Here is a 20,344-nt window from a genome sequence, read left to right on the forward strand (position 1 = left end):
TTCGTGTTTCAACACAGTTTTATTGTGGCTCGTTGTGTCGGGCTAGCTGCCGCCCACAACCGTCATATAAGGCACGGGCCTTGTTACTCTTGTAGCACGTAGGCACATCTATCTCCGTTTTGCAACGAATCTTGGGCATCACCTTGCTGGAAGGTTGTCAGTGTTTAATTCGCCGCATCTCCAGTTCTGTCATAGTTCAAACAGATTTGAAATCTTTGAGCGACCAACGTAACGTAGGCCCTTTAGACTTTGAATGTGTTTTACTCTGATTGTTTGATGTGTTTTTGATGTTTAGAACCTTGGTTGCATTTTAGCTTAACAATGCTATGAGATCTCATAGATGTGGACTCCATTCATATCACTTATGATAATCTAACATTTATTTATTCCTCCTTCCTAACTTTTCGTAATTCTGCTTACCAGTCGCTTAAGCAAACACCTGTTTTACTACTTGGGTTACATCCACCTAAATGCTATTAGAGATATGAATCAGCTGATGTAACAGTCCTAAACAATATTAGTTTCGTAATACCGAAGCCCTAGAACTGAATCAAACGATCCATTTTTAATCAGAGGCCTTTGATGCTGACCGTTTCGACATCGAACCGACTTTCAAATATTTTTCTTCATAACACTCCACCATGTGTTTGATTTATGTTCGCAAACGATGGATATTACTTTTATGAGATATGATATGAAGAAAGCATTTCTTTGTAATTATATGTGTGTGTGTTTCTCTAAATAAGAATGATTGCAATATCATTGTGTAACTGTTGGATTCGTTTAAAGAGTTGATGTTTTGCGTTGATCTTTGTTCAGATAAATTAACTAAATGAGACAGGAGTGATAAACAAAGACGTCGCGGAAGATGTGCAAAAAATTAATCGTTTTCTACACCCATATAGCAAATGGATAACTATTTCCATTGATGACATATTGACATCCTTGACAAGTGCCATCTGCTGCCGCGTCGTTATTAAAAGACGTATGTCTTTTAAATTATAATGCACATATACTGTTATGTTAATGCTATTATTGCCTTGTTATTACATGCTTAATGTTATAGGTTTAGAGTTCAATTTCCTGTAACTTGTAAGACCTTTTTAACATATGCCCACGGCACGCAACCGCCTCGGAAACTGTTTGTATTCAATTAATTTCGCTGGCAGCCTCCGAAGTATTTACCACCTTTTACGAGAATTTGCCTCTGAGGAGAACAATCGAGTAAACGGTTGGAATATTAGAATAGTCCTTATACAAACAACTGTTTTTTATCGTCTTTCTCACAGTGAATAATGGATGACAATAAATTTGATGCGGCCTAGTCTTGTCTTTTTTCCACGTCTAAGATTGTTGATTAGAAAACTGAAGTAATTAGTTACAGTCAAGTAAAGTTGTTAAGCAAGCGAAGTGTTCAAAACGATCTACACATGCTCTTGCATTCTTGACAAGCCTTACATAAACAGAAGATAAGACATTATTTTTTCTATTGTATTTTACCTGACTCTTATGTCCAATAAAGTGTTTACATACATAAGAATATACAGGCATTAAGAAGACTTGCTTGCCTGATGATACCTGTATATTTATTTGCTAACCTGCTTGTTGCTGCGTGTGCCTCGTGTAGTTAAATATCGGTTTAGATTAGATTTCAAACGTTACAACCTGCCATTTAGGCCTGTTGGTAGCAAACAATAACACGGCGCTTTATTCGGAGTCCAGAGAAAGTAACGGCGGTTGCGGTTGCTTTCATGCGGTCTACATGTACATGACGCATGAATGGGGGATTGCCGTAGAATCCAGCCTAATTACTCGTACCTTTGCTGTGATTTTGCTTTATTCGTACACTCAACGTATACTACGCGTCGTGTGATTCGGTCTTTGTCATTTTATTGGAGTTACTTACGTAAAAGTAGCCTCATTAAAGTGAAATAAATTACGACGATTAATATTAACCGTCGTAATTTGTTGTTAAAAGCTTGAGGAAGCTGCTAAGAAAGATAGTTTAATAAAAAATCGCTCCAATAGTTCAGGTTCAGTCGTAAAATAGATAACAGAGGCATAGCTATGCGTGTCGAATGATGCTCCCTGTGGCAGTTCATTTTTATATGGAGTAGATGTCACGTAAAATATTTGAAGTATTTTTTTGGAAGTTTAGCACATTTTTTAAATATTTTGGAATGTAATATTTAAGTTAATAAAAATACGTGAAAACATATTTTATCGATTATTTTTTAAATTAAACCCTAACAAAAGATACTTGAAGGAACTGTTATAAAGACCATCATTCGACGCGAGAGACATTCATTTATTTCATAAATGCTTGATACATTATACGTCAAAACATGTTAAAGATAAGATTGACACTTATAATTAATAAATAGAAAAATACATATCAATCATACGTATCAGATTATTAACAAGAATAATAACAATAGATTTCGTAATTAAATTAAAGTGAATTAAATTCAAATTAAATGTCACAGAATGCTCGGATGTCATAAAATTCATAATTGATAAGCCATTTCTTTAATTTCTTATAAAATGAGTTATTATTTTCTAAGTTTTGTATGTCATTTGGGATAGCATTGTAGATTTTCAGACCGAAATAGTGAATCTTTTCATAAAGTTGAATCGGAGAATAGCCTTTCAGATCCAGACTAATTATCTCTGCCTGCCGCGCTCTGCAGTTCTTATATGCACAGTTGCATCGGAATGGTAGCATGTTTGCGGTTGTACGGAGGCTGTGGTTGCAGGCTAGGGTGCATTTTCTTGATGGTCCACCGACCAGTTTCCCCTCTGTCTAGTAACTAGACTCTAGTTTATATCAATAGAACTTACTAAAAGTGGAATATGTAGCTAGTAATGAAATTGCCAATTTACAGGTTACATCAAAACGTCAAGGGTTATCAAAACAGTGTTAGGATAGATGTTTAACTGTTTAGAAGCACGATTGTTTTTATTTCTGAGGCTCCGAGAACTGAGGTTGTCAAATTTTTGATTCGATTTTGTACCCGTCGATAAAGTCGAAGAATTTTTGTTAAAGATAAAGATTATTTAAATTTGATTTTTTAAGTAGGTGTATTACAATGCGCTTATGAATGTCAAATAAAGCTACGCCGGCTCTAAAAGGGCCCACTGATAAACAGTCTGCCGGACGGTACCAGCCTGTCAATTGTTCGGAACTGTCAACTTTTTGTTCTAACTGGCAGACCGATACCGTCGGCGGACTGTTAAACAGTGGGCTCCTTAACCTTACACCTCTGACCCGAGAAGATTTAAAGCCCTCCTAAATTGTAGGAGGGTATCCCAATATGGGACCGGCAAGAAACTCGACGGAAAAAAGGTTTTTAAAACATGACCACATCTTATGAAACACATGCATTAAAAAAAAACAATTTGAATTATTATGGAATTAAAAAAATAAGATATAAAGTATTTTCCCTATAGATCCAGTTTTAACTGTCAACATAAAAATTTGGATCTAAGAAGAAAAACACTAGATCCATTATGGATCTATCGAGAATGAAGGTATCACATAGTTGTTGGAAACTAATTTGGCGATAATATACGGTCGAGTTCATAAACATCTTTACAATCCAACATTCCAAAAATATATTTACATGACCTTTTTGTCAGTGTTTAAAAGGCCTGTAACCGTGTGATTATATTTTTGAAATGTTGGCTGTAGAGATGTTTGTGAACACGAATGTTGTATTCGGGTATAAAAGCGATGGTGCTACCTAGTCAGCAGGTACGAATGTCTACATACATGAATATGTACCAGTCTGCGCTATTTCTAGACGGGTGCCATTAGATCTAGTCCTTTGGGATGCCGGTGTGAATTTGCTTTACTAATTCCTCTAATACCGACTGATCATTAGCATACCATTACTATGTTTGTTTTAAAATTACACTTACTAGAGAACGAGTTCCGGATGCAGGTAATCTGCTAGTAAATTATACCTCATTCGAAATGTTTGACGGTTCGCTTATCTATAGTCTGTCAAGCCATTGCCATCACTAAAAAAAAGCGGCAAATTTAAAAAATGTAGGTACGATTGGTATTGTCCGATAGAAAATTTAAAATTCGCGCCTTTTTCTACTGACAAATTTGTTTTACCAAATATCAATACTCTTAAGTTAATTTCAAATTCACGATCATTTTCTAATAAATAAATAATAATAGTAAAACACTGGGCATTTAATAACTAAGATAATGAAATTTGAAGATTACCCAAACCCAGAAATATTGCTGGTTCAGTCACCTTTCCTTTCCACCTTATATTTTATAATTGTTGATATGCTTGTGTTTGCTTTTTTTGCTTGTATGTAATTCCATGTTGACGTGTAAAAGTGCCCTTGTGGCCTATTTGCTGAATAAATGTTGAAGAAGTTGAAGTTTGGGAAGCATGCGGTACTGCGGTAGTATTGCAAAAAGTGAAATTATGTTCCGGACGGCATACATTGCCATGGCTGTATCTATCGCACACGACGAATGTTTCACAGTTCAAATACTATCACCCGTATAATAATACAGTGTTAATGAATGGCTGATGCACGTTTTGCGACTCCCATTAGTCATACTCGTAGGGCGGTCTAAGTCGTAAGTACCGTGACTAGCGTTAAGACTGTTACAAATATGGCCGTAGAAAAATAAGTTAACGTAGAGTACTCTATACATAATACATGTCTACCCTTACTTAAGTTGTTCGGGATTCGGGTTCATAATAATAAGTTTTAAGCTCGCCTTAAACTTAATTCTTATTAATACAAATAAATTACCGAACAGCTCGCTTGTAACTTATTTTAATCAGGTTTATGAGTATCAATTAACGTATCCGGAGGTTAATTTTTGTCTATGGCCTAGCGCACATCGACATATGTTCAAAATACTGGTCGTAATATATTTGTGTGTCGAAACAGCATTGAGCTCATGAATGGGCCTCTCTCTTCATTCACCTGTGACGACATTCATCAATGGAATCGAGCGTGGAATTAGTTTCGCAAATAAACGTGACACGAGGCAACGTATAAATTAGTCTCTTTATTGCAACGCGCATAACGTTTTTGTTATTATAAGAGAAAAAATTGTTGACATTTGTGTCGAAAATTACGACACAGCGCACAACCACATGCTACGTATTTTTTATTTACCTATTTATTTAATCTTTAATGTATTAATGAAAACACATCGCATACACAGCAATACTATTAACTGTCCCTTGGTGGATCTTATGCGTTTTGTAATACCACCGATGGACAGGTAACAGTGTGGGCGATGGTACAAAAATTACAATCGAGCCTGAGAACTTAATTTTCCATTTTCTATTTCTATTTTTTGAAACTTATGTAAGAAATATCATTTGGTATTTAACATTAGCTTTTCGGTGAAGGAAAACATCGTGAGGAAACCTGCATATATCCGCGTAGGAATTTAAAGGTGTATGTGAAGTCGCCAATTCGCATTGGGCTAACTTGGGGACTTATATAAGCCCCCCTTAAGCATGAGAGGAGGCCTCCCAGCAGTGGGACGTATATAGGATGAATTATTATTTTTATTTTTTATTTTATTTCGACTTAAAAATAAACTGAATACAGCCAATGTAGATATGTAGCTAGTAATTACATACTTTTTAAAGTCGTCAACACGACGTGGCTGGAAAACGTGTTGTTAAATTAAGCTATCATGCCGAACACATCGTTCGTAGTAATGAAATTGTCAACGTAGAATGGAATCTACTCGACACAACCCGACTGATCGTTTAGCTGGCAAAAATGTTTATTGCGAATCGGATTCGTAGAAAAAATGTTCGTTTTAACGATTTACTCAACGAAATATATGTTGGGCGAACATGATTTGCTGTATATACGAAGGATATGTGTGTCACAAACCATGATCGACAGAGCCTGCTACGAAACGTGAGCCATTGTGTATGTTATATTAAAGAACCCGCCAATAGTACTATAATAAAAGTAAAGTCTATTAAAATCATCTGAATTGGGCTTTAGACCAAACAGACCTGAACCGTAGTAGTTGAACAGTTACTTAAGCAAGAAACAAGCTTCTAAAGCTCCACACCCGGCAACATCACAGGTGTGCAACAACCTTGCGTTTGCACATCTGTATTACAATACAACGAGGGCTAAAATTAATCCACAGTTGGCGTAGTCGTTTGACAAATGTCTGCAACGGGTTTGCAAGTTTGCATTCGCCAAAGTTTCGTGCGTTTGGCAGATGGAGAGCATTTGATAAACTGTGAAGTATATCGTCTTCATGTAATGTTTATCCTAATGATAATGGTAAACTTGGGAAATTATACAGCTATCAGCCAGTAATTGGGTACTCGCGTTGCCGATGTTCGTTACCCGTTCATATCGCATTTTGAAAATACCTGTGGTATATTACAGAAGAGAATATTATATTATACCAAAATCCTGCCATATCGCAGTTTCATTCAACTAACGATATGGCTATGCCATTTGGGGCGGTCAACTTCATGGACATTTCAAAATCAACATCTTTGTTTCCACTTTTACAGTACATTCAAACCTTCAAGAAAAGAGCGTACTCCCATCTTAAAGGCCGGCAACGTACTTACAACCCCCTCTGGTTGCAGATGTCCATGGGCAGCGGTAATCGCTTACCATCAGGTCACCCGTCTGCTCGTTTGCCCCTGTATAAAAGAAAAACGGAAGTTACGTTATCGTGTCTACAACAATCATATTAAATTTATTTACCTGTCTGTGAACTGACAAAATGAATGTGTCATTAATGTTTAAGAATGGTGAATCAAATATTTCAAAAGACCTATAAAACGGCAAAAAGGTGGCATCGATCCAACTCGCAAGACTATTGTGAATTTAACATCCGCTCGGTCAAGATCAAGGTTTCTCCATCTATTCACAAAACATTCTGATCTCAACTGCTCATGACATGATGTCGAGATTCGTAACAACTTTGCCCAATCGGCCGGTAATCTTATAGGTGAGTAGAAAGTGTAGAAACGAACTTCTCGCAATTCAGATCACAGATGGGTTTCAGACTAATTTGCAAGGCAGCTCGGACTGTTATGTTATGGCCAATTGCGTTTCTCTTTCTACCTACCTGATAGTAACCCTAGTCGTCGATATGGTAGCACAGCGGCGGTATTAACACCATAAGATAACAATGCTCAAATGTCATCGTTGTAATGGAATAGAAACCGCCTAATGCATTTATAAAAGCACCGAGATGGAGAGTAATCGCGGCTAGTGGACTGGAAAACACTCCGCCCTCACACGAAGGGGCGTATCTTATTAGAAACACTTTACCGTTAGGTCCTTGTCGCACGAAAGGCGCAAATTATAGATCTAATCTGCTGATCACTGTTTCTAAGTAATAACTACATTTGAACAACTTTGTTAATGTACAAATTGTTTAGCTTGCTTCTCTTATTAAAGGCTGCACAAAATTTTTACGTAAATAAATGGGTACGTATTAGGTAAACATATGTAGATATTTTGAGGCCTTTTCATAACACAATTGAGTCTCAGAGTTTTCTTTAGGTAATTCAATAAATTCCCAACACTCAACTACTTCACTTCTAGGTACTATATTGAAAATGAAAGGTAAAAAGTAATAAAAGTATGATGCTTGTAACGGAATGACAAAGCAAAAAGTAGGCTATAACTATAATACATAATACACTCCATTTGTTTCCGTCTCCGCCGTAAAGCTCGCGCCCAAACAATCCCACAGTTTACTTTGCGGAATCATCCTCTCCCGAGAAAGTGTCGTTTCACGCATCCTCGAAAGAGATGTCGAGATTCTTGTGTAATTCTCTCTAGACAGTCTAGACCCAGATTCCTGGGAAGAGGGAATGTCGGCCGACACTGCAGACCTGCGAACTATGCAGACTTCTTAAATCAAAAGAGCCTATGTCCTTTTTACTATAAAACTGTTTTTGGTCGCATCAGCAAGTGTCCGAGGTTTCTTCGTGGTAATTCTCGAGAGCAGAGTGACTATTAATTTATATTGACCACCAAATCAATATGAGTTTGACGAGTTTCCTAAGAACTTTTGATTACATTGTCTGCGTCTAGTCGTTCTCGGAACGGCTATTATACAACGGAAAGACACCTTCACTTTCTTCAGAGATGTAGGTATTGCCTAGCTTGAATTTAATGCAGACAAAAACTGCTCTATTCATTTTTTCAAGCATTCTTCATTGACGAATAACTTTCGGATTGAGTCGTACCTTTTTTAACACGTTAACAAGATTTTTTGTGACCAAATACGTCTTCGAGACTAGTACAAATTTAGCAACAACCGACATACGTTTATCAGTTCTATATTTGGTATTCCGATAAGGCCTGTATTCAGCGAACGTCTGCGAGAGGGGATCGATTCAGGTTTCAATTCGAATCCCCGGTTCGTTGGGGTTTAGTCTCTTTTCCATAATGATGTTTTGATTCCACCCTCTTTGAAGCTACTCCTACGCACAGAAACGACACATTGAAAAAGTGTAATGTGTTTCGAGAATACAGAACAATTAAGTACATATAAGTGGTGACGTGAAGTTATAAATAATTTTGTTTTGTTTATTAAAGCACTCTGTCAGCACTGTATTCTATACAATATGGGATATGGGCTATAGCCTATGAAGAAAATGGGCACCACTTCCATTGCTTCTCGTTTACTAGTGAGCTTTTATGACATTGGAATAATAAAATGGAGCTTGCCACTGATGAAACAAAGATAGCCCTGAAAAAGCAAGTAAAATAACTGTATTTAACCGATAATTATGTAACGATGCCACACGCCTGACATCCACACCCATTACGGTGCCCATATGGTAGTCCGTAATAATGGGTATGGAGATAGAGTATCGTAGCTAGACAATGCGTTGTCTTCGCTCTCAGATGTTGATTGATGACTAAATCGCGAACATGATTGAAAACTATGCTCCGCTAGTTTTATCCACCCAGAGGAATTCATGTCGATCTAAAACTGCGATCTTTATAAATCATAACGTGTCTAGTACTGCTTTCTTAACTGCAGTCTATTTCAATTCTGGGGCACAAGTTTTTTCTATCGTTGCGTGTGAGCAAGCTAGTTAAAAGTTCGAGGCAGATGTCGCTTGTCGGCCGGACGACGCCTACCATTGTTCGACTTATATGTATATTTACCTAACGTTCGAACGGCATGCCATAAGTAGCTCCCGGCGTCCGTGTTACGAATTTTAATAACGTGTAATCAAGACGCATTTTGCCGTCGTTCTCTCCTTAACGACTAGGAAAATAGTTGACACTTTCAGCCCTGCAGCTATTTGTATAACTGACCATCAAAAAATCGTTAAAAACGTGTCGTAGAAGGTCCTCCTGGGGACGCTTAACCGCTGCTGCCCAGTGGGCACTAGATGTAGTTGGCCTAACTTAAGAGGCCCATGAAATATTTGGTTAATTAGGCTGATGCTCATTGCTTGAACCCTAGAACCACTAGGTTGATGTCCCATGCTGTTTATTATAGGAGGTGTCAGATGTCTGTACAAAAAGTCCCGTAGCATTCACGCGTTGGAATGCGAGATAACTGCATGTATTACAACTGCACTAAACCTTTTAATAGTCTAGTCTAGTGCTGTAAACTTTACGACAGCACATCCTCTTAATGTTGGTCACTTGGCAACATCGCGCGTTTCCGCCTCGCTTCCTGCCCAGACAACTTTCAGTAGCCCACAGTTTCTAATCACACATTTGACAGCCTGGTATTCATACATTACGTAATCGCCTATGTAATAAAGTAATATCCGTTCAACGTTTAGTTAGGCGTATCGATCGCACGGACTTGCAGGTCAGCGACATTCCGTAACTAGCCAAACATTTTAGCGCAACGAACAAGCACGTTTGTGTCCACTTCAGTTCAGTTATACTTGTATGCGTGTAACTGAATAGCGCATTAACGTTTATGATGACCAAGGTCATAAAACGGAAGCTATCAGAGCAACGACTCCACCGTCAATGGCGATTTTATCTCAACAGCAACGATCATTTCAATTCCAGCCTAACACGCGAAATAAAAACAAACGCGAACGCAACACTTCTTTGAGTCTTCTTAATGCGAACATGGACAACCCTGCAAATGGCTTGCCCACAAAATCAGTGCTGGAATCGGGAATTCCCGTTTCTTGCTGTAAAATCCCAATACCCGGCACAATTTTCTATTCTCCCCTTTTTTCGTACGCCGTAACCCGCAATAATCAAGAAATCCTTGCCCAAGTACGGTTAAATACATAGAAATGTATGTACGCTTGTTGGTACGTTATTTATTTATTTAAACTTTATTGCACAAAATACAAAAAAATACAAATGGCGGACTTAATGCCTAAAGGCATTCTCTACTAGGCCTAAACAGAAATGTAAAAATGGTTCAAGAAGAAAGTAAGAGAATTTAATTATTCAATTACTTTAGCATTTTGCACACAATTTAAACGTGATTCAATATCCAAACTTCGTTTGTGTTGTACTGTACTGCATAGTGGATACTACTACTTACGGTTACGAAATATTTATATTAGTCGTCTGTTTCCCTTGCACATCTCACACTTTCACCGACATCACCTATAGTCCGCGCTCCAACTGGGTCACACGATGGATCGCGGATAATCCGAAGAATGTATACTTAGCTACTATAAAGGAAACCGCTTTACTGCAAACTGCTACTGTGCTTACTGACTTCATACTTAGCGACTGTTAGTTTAGTGGACCCTATCTTATTGCTGTAAGGTTTTAAATGGTCACAAATTTTTCCCGTAATGTTATTGGTACCTAATCGTCAGTGGAGCGATTTTCAGACCGGACATATTACTTTTCAGTTCTAGGATTGAAGATGTTTTGGATTAGTAGTAGTCGAAGGTACGAAAGTAGTCTACTTCTCTAGAACATCGATTCCATAAAGGATGTATACTAGAATATAATAGAATGCTTTTTTTCTCCAATATGCTTTTATATGTATGTTTATGTATTTCTATTTGTATTCCTTTTGTGTATGTTTATTTGTAGATTTAAAAAAAGCATTCGACACCATTAGTCACTTTTTGATGTTTAAAAAGTTAGAACATATAGGAGTCGAAGGAAAAGCTCTCTCAATGATCAAATCTTATCTAGAAAACCGGCAACAAGTCTTAAAAATAGGCAGCATGATTAGTAGTCCTAAAAAAATCACATACGGCATACCGCAGGGGTCAATTTGGGCCCACTACTTTTTATAACCTATATAAATAATATCACGGATCTTGATTTACAGGGACAAGTATCTCTCTATGCGGACGATACTTGCTTGATGTATTTTGGAAAGTCAATCGATGAACTCATAGATCGTGCTCAAAGCGACTTAAACAAGCTAACAGATTGGTTTAAACAAAATCTTCTCACTATTAACGCATCAAAAACTAGTTATATGATATTTTCCGCTAAAAATAAAACTATTGGACCTTACGAATTACTACATATCAATGGAGAAATAATTAAAGCTTCTTCACAAGAAAAATACTTAGGTCTATTACTTGAGCCGCGCCTTACTTGGAATCTCCAAATAGACCGTGTCAGGAAAAAAATGATCTCGCTAACAGGCTCACTGCGCCATGTCGTCGGCTGTTTCCCTAGAAATGTACGCTATGTAATTTACAACTCATTAGTAAAGCCACATCTAGAATATTTAATTGAGATCTGGGGTTGCGCGGCAAGCACTCACTTGAATAAGTTGCAAACATCGCAAAATAAGCTACTAAAGGTATTATTTGGATATGACTATTATACTTCAACAAGAAAAATTTACGAAGAACTTAAAATTATGCATATTAAACAAATTTACGTTTTTAAAACCTGTATCTTGGTCTATAAAATTTTACATAAGAAACTGCATACAAAACTTTCATTTACATATAAGCAGAATAAATATAATCTTCGAAATAAACATAGCTTAAAGTTACACTTCCATAGAACAAATTACGGAAAACGAAGTATTTTAAACGAAGGTGCAAAATTGTACAACAAATTGACGCCGAGTATTAAAAATAGTCCTTCGTTCAAAATATTCAAAAATAAACTGAAACGGTATGTTGTTGAAAATATTTCGCTAAAATAGTTAAATACATATAACAATTGCAATCAAAAAAGGCAAATCAGCCTATTAACTTAAACGAATATTTTCAAATACAAAACTGCTTGGTATACCACGTTAACTAAAAAAAAAAAAAAAACTTATACTGCTCCTAAAATACTTTTACATTAAGAAGCATGACATATTTTGATCTAAAACTATTAATTCTTGGATACTGTAATCGCAGAGTTATGCATGTTGTTGTTACGCTACCCACTCTTAATTAGTTAATATTGTACAGTTTTTGCATCGCACGGCCGCGCTACGAATACCAACCTTACTCCTATTCAAATAAGTATATATGCGAATTCACTCGTGTTTCCGAGGGATGCAAAAACATACACACCACGTCATTGTATAGCATTAAGTTAAATTTAAATTCTCATTTTAAGTGAATAATGTATATTCTTATGAGAATAAATGTCTTAAACCATAAACCATATTCACTGTAATTGTGTGTGTGAATGTAGGATTCATAACGGTTTAGCAACACCTAGTTTTTCGATTAACTGCTCTATTTCCGCTACCCAAAGGTTGTCTGGAAGAGATCGCTCTTTAGCGATAAGACCGCCTGTTGTCTGCCTCTACATTTAATCAATTGTTTATTTTCTTGTATCTTTTTACTGAGGTGTGCCAATAAAGAGTATTCTATCTATCTATGCTCGAAAATTTTTACCTTACTGTAGCAAAAATGGTACAGGAAGTTCTTCTTTATGGTTAAACCCCAATTACAAAAATTCAAACCACTATTTTCCTGTTTTAGCGGACGGGAAGTACATTACTGTATTGTTTCTTACTTTTTAAAGTCCACTAATAGTAACTGTTGTATCTGAGAGAAAGTACTGGAAAATCAATCACCAACATTATAATACCTTGTCATATCTTATCATATGTTCCGTATTTATCTGCCTTGGCAATGAACTAAGCTGGTCAAATATTTCTTAAAATGACTTTTATCATAATGCGCTGGGATGAAGATTGCTTTGTTCAAATAACAATATTCGACGTCCTTTGTTTATGCAGATCATGTAGAACCTTGACAGTGCTCCGCTAATACTCGTATTCTCTAGGCTACAAACAATTTTCATCAAAGTTTACATTGTTGGTAATAAACTTTGCCTATGGTCACCGGGTTGTGTCATTAAATAGAATTTCAATCTTCTTCTAATCGGTTACTAGTCGTTTTTTTTACAAACAATTTTGACTAGATCTCAGAGCTAACAACATACATACTCGTATGTATAATTGCTGTAGCGTATGAAATAATTGCTGTCCTGGTGGTTATAACATTAATTTTAGCCTTGTAGGAATCATTACAATTAGTTCTATTGAACGGTGCGTCAATTCGTGGTTTTTGCAAAATAATTGGTCAATGTTTGTTTTATTGTTTAGGCTGAAGCTTGTTTTACTAACAAAGATTTAACGTACCATAGTATAAGTTAATGTGGCTCCAAGGATTGCGTGGGTTCGGTATTTATAGTTGTCATTAGGCTATGACTTCATTGGTCTCTTAACTCATATAGTTTTGTGAGTTTAGGCTTATCTCAAGCAATTCAATATGCCTTCTAACACACATAAATAACTTGGCTTGCGCCTTTAGTAACTCACACTGATGTGTTCAAATGATCACGATCACTAAATACGTGGTTATCTTGTATTTTCAAGCAAGGCCTATTATATTTTTTGTTTCTACTTAAATTTTCAGGGAAATGACTGAGTAAGCAACAGTCAGGTGGACCGAAAAATACAATCTACAATGAGTCAGGGATCTAATCATTTATAGTTTCCTGTACAGATCTATAATTGACTCTGCGATTAGTTCCACCAGCCGCGAAAGCTTGTTACGTTTCGCTACGTTTTTGGAATGCCCTTGAAACTTATGGGTTTTATGATGAATGTTATCAGTGCATCGTTTTTTTAGAGATAGGCTTTTCTCACGCGAGGCAACCCAAATATGATAAATTGTCAACAGCGACGCGATCAAACGCGTTGGCACGTTTGTTTCAATGATAGCTCTCAAAGGACGCAGCTTATCGATTAATGGTTTTTAATGTTCGAAGTTGGTGATAGAAACTATTGTAATGGCTGTAAATTGGTGCGATAATAAGAACTACAGAATATTCTGTTATGTATAACAGGTTTCACTTGCTGGATACTACTTACTACTAATGTCAATAAATAACTGATCACATCGGTTTTGTGGAAGAAATTCACTCATGGCTGTATTTCAACCCAACAGTCAATGATATCGATGACGATGACAGACGTCGATATCAATTTTGACGTAAGGCATAGCAGCCTAGCAGGTGACATAGCAAGTTTTCTTATTGCATCGATTGTATCTTCAGCAACGGTCGTTATTTTATTGTAAAACCATGTATGCATTTCTCAGGCCTACACCTTTCTACCGGGATCCGGCGGAGGCGGCATAACCAAACATTTGTTCCCCATGTTATTTGGGAAATATGTTATGTCGGTTATATTATAAACTAAACGGTATTGTGCAGTGTAGGCGGCATCGTAAATATTCGGTCCCCGGTTGAAAAATATTATTAATCTGTCCTAAATTATCGGTCTAAACTTACATAGGAATTCAAAGTGGTTTGATATCCTGCAATAACGTTTTGCTTGGATGTATCGAGACTAATTTAGCCGCCATTAATTTAGGTACATACGACGTTTGACAAGATTGATGTCATTGAATGTTGTTTCCAGCTGAGGTACTGTACAGATACATTAGTTTCCTGTTTACTAGTATGGGCAAGTCATTAAATAGATTCCATTGGTCTCTTTGCACCACCGTAATTCTAACTAACATATGGTTAGAATTAGCTGCTATGTCCATGTAGAGTGCATCTGATGAATTATGTATTGATGTATAACTATGTAATGACGGACGCGAAGAATTCTTTTCAATCCGCCGCCAGTTTGACTTGTTCTCCTTCCCAATATGGTAGTAGCCGTGATCGTGAATCATTTCTTGTTCCGTTGTTGCCAAACTCGTGAATGCATCTTTGGTATATTGAATTTGTTACGTATTGTTCCTTTATTGCGATTTCGTGAGGAAGACTCTTTCTATCTTTAAATAGAAGTAGAGCTCACCTTGAAATTCACAGGAAGTGCTTGAATGGATGATTATTAAATTACTTTATTGGCAGAACAAACAGAAGAGCAATTGTAAGTATTTAATTATAAAACAGAAAAGGTAATTGCACCTGGAAGAGCAGATGGCATGAAACCTGCGCCTAGTACACAGAGCAAATGTATTGAAATTCCGTTGTGCACCCGACCACACCGCGCCGACTAGCAACATATTGTTAATTAATAATCACTCGACACGCGACGTGAAATGCTATCATTTGCGGTCGTCTGCGCATAATCTTTGCACCGTGAAAAGTTATCTCACGATCATGTAACTTTCCGCTCCTGTAAACAACAGAATTCAGATTTTCTGAACATTCCAATCAGCTAAGATACAATGTCGGATTATGTGGGTGTCGGCTATAAGTCATAATATTGGCTAACTATGATTTGAAGTTTGAAATTGCTGTCCTGATCGATGGAATAGGAGCACAAAAATTAAGCACCGAGTGGATACAAATGTATTATTCCAACCGCTTACTACACTACTGGCTGACAAAAGATTTGGCAAACCAGTCGAACCTACGCCCCGACGACACAAGATTCGTAGGTCTAAAGATTTCAGTTACAAAAGTTTGCCAAAGCGTTCAATTTATCTGCACACAGTAAGCAATGGCAACACGGTCAGGCTTGCGGAGGAGGCGTGGGCGCTCGACCTCAGAGTGCGCGTGGGTGCAGGTGCCAACGCACCTATCCAGTTTCCACGGTAGCTTGTTCACCATGCTCACCGACACTAAAACAAGCGTACCAGCATAAGCCTGGCTTCCGATTACGCATAGCTAGAACTAACCTAAGGGTCTTGTTCTACTAGGTTAGTATGAAATGATTTGTGAAGTGCTCCCAAGCTGCGATCCAATCATCCGATCAGCTTGCTTCTTAATTGTTTCGCAATATTGCACTCTCGACCTCTTGCATCCAACCAGATTGCTTATTTGCATCAAGACCTGCGAACCATTCTCGGCTCTCTAATTACTAAGACAATGCACATACATCTCCCCGCATTTGTCAGCGGTAGCACTTTGCCTTATGCGTCTGCATTGAATGCGAACTAATAAGGGCCGGTTATCTGATATCTCGGTTAGCGACTTGCTGCGCTCTTTGTTGGCCGGTGTGAGGTTCCCTTGCTTTTGTCTAATGTGCTATTGTTGTTAATGAAAAATATTCCGACGAATTGAGAACCTCCTCCTTTTTTGAAGTCGGTTAAAAAGTCAAAGAGTGTTACTATCGCTTATAATAAAACGCGATGTTATTTTTACACCATTCGAGAATATGCTAGCTTATGCTGAAAACTTACTTGGCCGTATTTGTGCAAACATGGTTAGCATCTCGTTTGTTTTTCTACGGAAACTAAGAAAAGGTGTTTTTGGTAATACTAGTAGTTAAGGCAAACACCGCCAACTAACTTGCCGGCGTATGGTTCGGTGGTGAAATGTTAGTCTACTGGTTAGACTAACATTTCACCATATATAACTTTCAACTTATCTGCTTGTTTTGCTTTGCTAATCGTATATCCGTATTTCCTTTGTGTTTCAAGACAGTGCAAAACTATGGCATGATAGCATTGACACGACCTTTAAGGGCTGTTAGCGCCAGTTATTTACGCCATATGATTGATTGACTTGTAGATACGAAGGAAGTGTTCCTTCCGCTTCTAATCGTAGTCGTGAGTCTATCTTTTAGTAATGTATCATACATTTAGAAGTGTAGGCTTCCTACATGGACCAAAGTTGTCGGTTGCGTGTGTACATTGTATGCGAGTGACAAGTATGTTACATGCAGTAGCTATCATTGAATCTTATTCTGATAGTCCAATAGGGGACGTCTTTTACACCATGCTAACAATGTTTTTAGCTGTTCTGCTATCGACACGGATGGCCGGCCAGGGTATAGTAATGAAGACCTCGGGAGAGAGTGAAGCGTTCGGCGATGCTAATTGCACAGCAATTAACCAGTACGGATTCAGCGTAGAGAGTGGCCTGCCCGCTCTACTTGTCGTATATTATATGCATGAAAGTAAGGCTTTACAGGCGAAATGCGATTTAATATAAAATAAAATGCAAATTGTTTAGTTTATGCTGAGTTTTTAAAACTAGGAATGTCAGCAAAAGCATTTTTAATTTGCTCTCGAGAATGCATACCATTTGAATATTTCTGATGATGTTTCGTAGAGTTGTGCCATTGGCGAGAATGGGATATCAACAAAATTTTATCGGTGAAGAATATTATCTCAAAAAAATTATCTTTACAAAATGGAGAACCTTCTCAAGAAAGTTATAACAGGCATCACTAAATGTCGGTACTGTACGTGCACGCAGCGTGCTGCTTAGTTGTGTTTTGTGTTTATACAGTCTGTATTGTTTCAATAATTGTTACAATGTTCTGGATATCAGAATTGTAATGTTTTGCTCAGTGCCTATGAATATTCAAACGCTCCATCTAAAGCCGACTACAATAGACAATCCGTGAGATCAATCAATAATTGATCAGCAATCATGCGGTTCAAAATTCCAATTTCAACTTTCCACAGTTGATAGTTGCAGTTTACAGTATCTTCTCATCTTAGTTTGGACTCGGTTACTACCGAAAATAACTCATAATCCGGTTGGCTGCTTAATTGGCGATGGTATCGGCACATTTTTTCATCCAAAACGTCTGTCCTAATCTACCAAATCAGAAATAAAACTTTGCCTTATTAGAGAGCTACATATGAATTGATATTTGCAGAAGAAACTCTTCCCAGAAAACGGATGCACCATCTCCGGTTTGAAAGTCGCACGTCTGAAGTTCTAAACGACTCCTTACCACATGTTAGTCATAGTTAACAGCGCTCCTTAAATCTCAAAGAGCACTTTGATGGCGTCTGATTGGGAGCGAATAGCTTCCTATTCGGGAGTGTCTCTGCGGCCTATTTTTAAACTGCGGCATGCATCGCCACGCGCCCGACCTTTCGGCGTTATGATTTGGCTGTTGGATCTACGCAAACAAAACAAATTGCTCTTCTTTGTCACAAATAGCAGACATTTTCGTTTGCTTTTTCGTGCATTCTAACCTCTTGCCATGGTAGCTTGAGCTTAGGGAAAATAATCAATATGTTGACGTGCAAAATGCATCAAGCGCGTTTACTCCGATGATTTAACTGATCAACTTATTCTCATATGAATCAACTTAAGTTCAACGTCAAATCGAGACATTTCGCAGATCTGTTAGGCAGTACAAGATTATGAGCTGTCCAAGGAAAGTAATACTTAGCCCTTTTGAACAGAAGTGCTTTTCCCTTGCGTACTATGAAGTAGACGTTATTGATATTGTTGTTTTCCACAGTCTATCTTGTCTCTGCTTACAAATCGGCTTACGGGTGTTATGGATTGGCCTTTATTAGCGCTGAGGGAACGTCGTAGGGATTTTCCGTGCCGATCACTAAACCTGCGGTATCGTCAGTTCGCTTTACATAGGACTTGGGAATGTTTAGACGAGCAGGCATTGTAAAAGTCTAGATTAACGTCTAGTAATATTATTTTTGTGTTTATGACATGTTGTAATTTTTTCTCGATTGAGACAAAGGAGGATTTCTTGAGTGTATATTACCTAAACTGCAACATATCGTTTTTTAAATCGCACATTGTACATTTCAAAGGCTTTGACGGATTTTTATGAGTGAGATGACGTGTCTTAGATTCGGGTCGATGTTGGTCAAATCTATACAAATATTTATGTAATAAATCATTCCATTCATAATTTGTTAATTGGTTACATTAAAAACTCTTTATATTTATCGCTATAAGCGATAAATAAAATAATATATGCCAGTTCACTAATGGTCATTATATTTTACTTAACTCACTAAGTCACCACACTACCTAATAGGCTTTGATACCCACTTAATCTCACTTATTTTCCAATTTAGCTCAGACTACCGTAGATCGGTAACCTTTTTTTTGCCCATCTACACCACTCAACAGTAAACATGCCACGGTCGCGAGTTTACCATGGGATCGCATGATCACTACAAGATGAAAGTGATCGAGTTTCACACTTGAACAGATGTAAATTATACTACCAGCTTTATTGCTTAGTAATTAAAACCTACGGTTGTGTAGGGTGATTAAATAGACCTTGGCATTGATCAAAGTGTAGATAAACTGAACTTCGCTTCTGTTTACTACGATCTACATACAAGATTTGCTGGGAATAAAGTTGTTTATTAATTTATGGGCGGCAAAGCAGTACGTGAAGATATTACCAAGAAAAAGGATTAACAACTGCAGAACAGAACTTACACAAATGTTTTTCGTTTAATCTCCGTTGTCTTATTCCAGTTTGATAAATGTGATAGTACTCGTACGAAGTAGTACAATAGTCAATTGTTGTTGTGATAACTGTTAACTAACAGTCAGTGGCAGGGAGCCAAGTGTGCTAGATCAGCCGCGGAAGGCTTAAAGCCAGTCAGCGAGATTTTAGCTGCCGCAAGGTCTCTTCTATATAGAATCTGTTTTAAATGCAACGGGTACACGAATTGAAAATGATATACATAAAGCGAAATGTATCTACAAGATGAAACTTAATGACGAGTATGAAATACAAGAAATTAAAAAAAAATTAACGATACTAAGTAGAATGTAAAGTTGTTAAGTTGCGTAAGTCTGTGATAAACATATGCTTCGGTAGTGCATGCACGAATCTACTAAATATCAACAAACTTTTACTAAAGAATCTCAACTATGTCTATCACAGAAGTCGTAAAGGTCGTTTCTTTTCCACACCACTTTTAATTAAGTTTTTAATTCTACTACCCCACCAATAAATACGCATTCTTGAGGAACATTCTTGCTAAATGCACTTTATGCTAACGAGGTAATGACTATGCATTACGCAGCTACCCGATGACCTTACAGCGATCGCTTGTTAATGGTTTGTTTACGTTGGTCTATTAGCACCAGTACTACCGTACGGAACTTAGGTGATGTTGTGTTTTATTCGATCTACTTCTTACTTGGATAAAACTAAAACACGCAACAAGTCATACGCGAAAATTGTGGTCAAAAGATAGTTGGAGGCAAATTAGTT

General features: G+C 37.3%; 1 protein-coding gene across 1 annotated transcript in view; it reads left to right on the top strand.

The window, feature by feature from the left end:
• The window catches only part of LOC133518112 (patronin), a 91,484-nt gene that overhangs the window by 1,730 nt on the left and 69,410 nt on the right, over positions 1 to 20,344 (top strand). The window lies entirely within an intron of this gene.

This window comes from Cydia pomonella, chromosome 5 (genome assembly GCF_033807575.1).
Source record: "Cydia pomonella isolate Wapato2018A chromosome 5, ilCydPomo1, whole genome shotgun sequence".
NCBI classification, from domain to species: Eukaryota; Metazoa; Arthropoda; class Insecta; order Lepidoptera; family Tortricidae; genus Cydia; species Cydia pomonella.